We start from the raw sequence: 6,016 nt of genomic DNA on the forward strand, positions 1-6,016 counted from the left end.
CATGCGGTGCCTATGTGTCCGCATATAAACAGTTTTTCATGACAGAGCTAGACACTAAAGATGACGGCTTCTGCAGATGGTATTTCACTTTATCTCACAGATGATAAACTTTCGGCTATATCTGGAAATTTTTCAAGACTATGGAGCTATTTGTGGTGCAAAGCTGAATAAAACAAAAACTTGGCACTACGTATCGGCGCCTTCCGTGACTCAGACTTGGAGAATATTCTCTTTGCAGACAAATTCAAAGTGCTGGGCATTCTTTTCAGCTCTAATATAGTTTCACCTAGAGTATCAGAGCAATGTTCTTGTACGTGCAAGACCTTGTTTTGCTACCATTGAAACTTTGGAGCTCACTCTCAGCCAAAGCTCTGTTCAGTAAAATGTCTGCTGCGGCATGCGCCTGTAATTTAGGTCATGGAGCTGTTATGCCTATAAAGATTGCCGCACAACTTGCAGCCTAATTGGGAAGCTTTGTAGAATGGGAAACAGCCTTGGACTCAAGATTTTTTTTACAGTGAAGCTGTCAAGGGCTATTTTCCCCACTATCATGTCCGCGAGTAGAAAAGAATCCCGAAGATAGTGCAATGTCGGGCCGGCCCGCGGCGGAGGTGCAGTTCGCCGTTAAATGGCAACTCCGGCGATTTTTTTCACCCTGTCAAGCCAAGGTAATGGAATATTTAGGTTCCCGAGACCCCCTTGTCACGCGTCTGACAGTAGAATTGTTCAGCAAATTTGAAAATGAGTTTAAATAAGCAAAAAAGCGCAAAAACAAAACTGAAACCTGACCAGCCGAGCGAACCTCTTCGTGTGACGTCACGAGTGTCCCCAGCGGGGAAGGCGCGCAAGGCGTGCCCGTCTCTCCTGCTGTGCGAACGAAACCAGCGAATAGCAGACGCTCAGCTGATTCGTGACCGCGCCGAACCTTCGGGTGACAATTTCAGCTGCACCAGCTCTTCGGAACTCTCAAATATTGACAGTTAGGATTCTGACGAATTCAATAGCCCCGAATCGCCGTTCGCATTCGACCCGCCACCATGACAGCCAGCGCCCGTGCGCTACATAACGTGCTCCAACATGAAGACCAAGCTTAGCCCTAACCACTGATTTCAGACGTGCTGCTTGCTATTTTAGGTGTTTTACCCCTCCTCAGGGAAGCGCGCCGAAGCTTATTGTGAAATGTGGAGCACGAATTTCCGCATTTGTATCCCGCAAGAACGCCGCTGACAGTCCAAAGCACCGAACGGTGAATATGTTTACATCGGCAGGTACAGCGACCACTCGTCGTTCGCTTGAGATATGTGCTAGCAGCTCATCGGTGACATCAATATAATGTCAGAAGATATAAAAACAGGCAGATTTCGTGCATGTAAGCACCGTTGCATCACTCTGAATCGCGTTGAACGCCATGCCCTAGCTCACGATCGTCGACTCCTCGACGCTCTCGTCGCTATCGTCTGCATGATCCCGGCATGCTCTGCATGGAACACTCCTGACGTCGTACGCAATGTGGCCTGTATCTGAGGAGGAGGTAAGGTAGAGTACTCGAGGCAATTCATTCAATTCATTATATTTGCGGGCTCCTTTCACGCTCGGAAAAACACTTTTATGCAGCACGTATTGAGCAACAGAAAGCTGTCTCGGGAGTTTTTCGTGTTTCTCTACAATTTTCTGGTTGACACTTTTCATCTAGCTGTAATATTTGAGATGTTGTTTAATTAATTAGGTTTAATAATCTAATTAGGTAGAACTTTAAAAAATAATCTGAACATCTCCAAGAGACAGCAAGCAACATTACCTTGGTTCTGTCCACCTACACGGGATTCGCACATGTCTAAACTTTGGCGAAAGTTAGCTGGGACACCCTGTATACATGCTTCCAACCATAAAACACCTTAATTAAGTCCCTAATTAAGACATGCGCACCGCTGCTTCCGCTGCTGTTCATTGGTCAGATCGAGCTTAGGCATCGCCTTGTCGGGCTCGGAAACGACTGCGGAGTAGCGCGCTTATTTTTGTAGAGACGTCGTAATATGCTGTCCACAATTTGTAATAGGTGTAAACGTGTTTTGAAATGCTTGTACAACGACATTTATCTGTGGAAACGTGGGTTCTCCTCTCTTGTCTCCATTGCATCTTGTTTGCTTTCTAAAGCAAGGAAATATGTAATATGCTGTTTCGCTTGTGGTGATAAATTTTTACGTATAGTGTATAGGGGTTGGGCTTCCTGGCGGGAAATTGCAAGCTCTTTCCTGTAATCGTAGATTCGAAAAGATATCGCGAAAATGTTTGAAGGTAAAGCGTAAGGACGATGGACTCATGGAAAGCATGATAATCAAAGTATTCACGCCAAACTATTAGTCCAGGTCTTCAATGGGTGTCGCCACTGCTCGTGCTCGCCGGATCAGGACCAGCTAAACCCGGGGCTCGAAACGAGGGAGGATCCCTTCCCACAGCGCCTTGATAAGCCGGAGAGAGTATAGGACGGAGGTCTCTGTCTGTGGTCGTCAACACTGCGCCTTGACGTGAAACGTCGTCGGTGGCGCACTGCCGCCTGGGCAGTCGTTGGCTGCGGAGCATTTGCTGGGGAGAAAGAGGAGGCTGGGATAGGCATTAGTTTCAAGCCGTCACAGTGAGACAGCTTCGTTCCGGGTGAAGTGTTTGGGTGGGGAATCGTACCGTTGACGCCCTAGTTCTTTAATAGTCTAGCGTACTCGTCGTCGTATATGATGCGGAACGTGCATGAAGCTCGACCCGGCTCGGGCTACCTCACTGACAGACTTGTACGTTACGAACTACGTGTAATTGATTACTTGCACTCAGTTACGTTTTGTAGTCATCTTGTAATTTAACGATTACTTTGTTTACGCAGTGACGCTCACTGTAATTGAATTACTATTTTCAGTAATTAATGAAATTTAACCTGGGACATTTTTGACGAAACAAGCTGTAACAGGCGAAGTAGCTTTGAGTACTTTAATTTGGCAGGAACTGCAGTGTCCAAAGTGGAGAAGATATGTACGTGGGCTAGCTCCTTCCCACAACTGGCGCGCTGCAGCGGCATCTCGATCACCTGAACATGACGGACTTGCAGATTTGCACACCTCCCTTGGAAGTCCCCATCTCTCAGCGTTTCTGTTAAATAAAATTTATTTCTCTGCTTCCTGAAAGCGCCTTAATGCGGCGTTCATACCTGCTAACAGTTGCTGCCTAATTCTTCTTCGCTTAAAGTGCAGTCAGTGGCTTCTCTGTTCTAGACAGAAAAGTGTGCACGTTAAAAAGCATATGTATGTATCTGTTTGATATATTATACGTGAGTCATATATACCTGTTCTTGCGTATGTAACACGCGAACGGTATTATTACATAGGGCTAACTAATGTGCAACTTTATATGTATGACTCCGCTATTATTCCCGTAAATTGTGGTGTCCCTCAGAGATCAGTGCTTGGCCATCTACTCTTTTTAATTTATGTAAATGACTTGCTATTAGAAATTTCATCATCCATTCGACTATTCACTGGCGACTGTGTCCTGTACCGCCGCATAACCACCACTGAAGAACGCGAACTACAGCAAAACGATCTCTGTTTGATAGAAAGCTGGTGCTCGCGCTGATGCTCACTAATGCTTCTAAATGTAAAGGCATGCGAGTATCTCGCAAGCACTCAACCTTGGAATACGACTAATCATTAAATTTAACGAACCTAATGCATGTAGACAAATACAATTACCTTGTGATCCTAATCAATAGCAAATTATAGTGGTCCGCTCATATTACGGAACTTGTGTCTAATGCACCAAAGAAACTTGGTTATGTAAGAAGAACGTTGTTCCTGTGCCTACCCTTAGTCCGCCAAATAGCATATGTACCCTTCGTTCGGACTAAACTTGAATACGCGTCATCCATTTAGAATCCTCATCAAAGCTACCTAATTAAGCTACGGTAATCCGTGCAAAATCCTGCTGCTTGCTTCATAACGTCTTACTACAACTTCCATTCGAGCATCAATAGCATTAGGGAGTCGCTCGAACTGCAATCTCTAGACGTCTGACGCAAGCTATCTCGGCTCTGCTTATTTCATAAATTTTATTACTGCTTTCCTAACTTGCATAAGCTCCTTACTACTACCTCCCGCCCGCTATTCGGATCGCCTGTTAAACTCTATGAGCATTCAATGACTTCTTGGTAGAACCACAGCATTTAAGAAATCATTTCTTCCTGTAGCCGCTGAGGAATGGAATACTTTACCTGAATCGATCGTTGCAGAGCGTGACCCACTAAAACTCAAACAACTAATAGTAAATCATTTTTGCTCAGAATCTCGTTATTACTCCGCCCACGCTTATGTGCCTTTTTATATATGTATATGTGACATTCATGTATGTTTGTAATTATTGTAACTGGTTAAGCGTTTAGGTAATTACTATGTTACTTTTCGAGCATTCTGTGTACATACGTTTTTTATGACACCACTTCCACGCAAATTGTCATTTCGCTTTACGCTGATCATGCTTTCTGCTGTTCTTACTGATGTCCCTCCCCCCTTTATGTAATGCCCCTCAAGGTGCCTTTAGGTGTCTAATAAATTATGATGATGATGATTATTATTATTATTTAGTTTGCAGATTTCGCTGAAGGAACGTTAACGTTTGCTGTCGTCCGTTACAATTAGCATTCGAGTCTAAATAGCTAATAAGTGAAGGGCCAACAAACTGAACGCCACTTCTATGGCTCGACAGCGATGGCCACTTCGCACGTTGGTGCTAGGGACGATGGGACGATGTTTCAGTTTTTCACTGGCCTTACCGGGAGCGCCTTCCTCTAACCCCAGCACCAATGAAGCGGTGCACTTTATATAGAGCACCCAGAATCGAGCACCATGGCATTGAGTAACCATGCGCAATCTTGTGAGCAAAGTGATCGTACGTTACAGCACAACCCTTCTCTCCAGCTCGCTGAACGAATTTACAGTGTCGCTATAGCTCATTTTCACAAGAAACCGAAAGGAGATTACGGAATAAAATATCGAAAATCAATCTTTAGTTAAGAGAAAGAAGAGGAGAAGAAGAAGACGGAGTGCCACCACCGTACGTGAGCTTCTCAGGGACCCACTTGTTCGTCTTAATGTGTGAGTTTCATCGCTTTACCTCGGCACTCGGATGCCAAAATTCAGTCGACGACTTCCTGCCTCACCAGGCGGGATGACTTTTTGGCTTCCAAGCCGTACCAGCGGCTCGCACAGAGACCGAAGGAGTTGGCAAAGAACGGACCACGTACCTCCCAGAGCTTGCCTGGTGAAGGTAGAGAGATGAATGCCTCCGCAAAACAGCAAATACCCGCTGTGCAACCGGCTGGCAGTCACCACTTCAACCCTAGAGCAACAACGGATGCTGACCTCGAGACAACCTCTCCAAAGAGGGCACGTAGTCACGATCATGAGTCGTGTAGCGATGCCACGTTAGTTGAAACCACTGACATGGAAGCGGAACACATTGTTTACCGCGGTTACATACAAGAAATCACGCCAAGCTGGAATACCAGGGATCTTCAAGCTCATTGACCCGGAAGCGTCGTTCTGGAAAGGGAATCGAAACAACTTGGCCAGCGATATCTTTATCACGGCAAGAGAGAAGCTACAATCTTTTCGTGTAAGGAGTGAAGGTAATTTTTCCGCAAATGTGTCTGCTCTCGCTGCCTCTACGAGACTGCTTGAGTTGACTCATGCACTCGGGAGCGTCCACCGTACAATTCCTGTCTGCAATACCACTGCCAATACGCGTTCTACTTGGATTCACAAGTCATCCAGTAGAAGAATATTTAGATCCTGTAACGCGCTGCTACAATTGCCATCTATTTGGCCACGTTGCAATGTCCTGCCATGACCAATGGCGATGCATGATCTGCGCTGGAGCGCATGATAATATAGCCTGCACCTCTAAAAATCAACTCAAGGGCGCCAACTGCAACGGAGACCACACAGCTTTATACGCCGGATGTCTCAAGCACCAAGCG

The sequence above is a fragment of the Dermacentor albipictus genome, chromosome 1, assembly GCF_038994185.2.
Source record: "Dermacentor albipictus isolate Rhodes 1998 colony chromosome 1, USDA_Dalb.pri_finalv2, whole genome shotgun sequence".
NCBI classification, from domain to species: Eukaryota; Metazoa; Arthropoda; class Arachnida; order Ixodida; family Ixodidae; genus Dermacentor; species Dermacentor albipictus.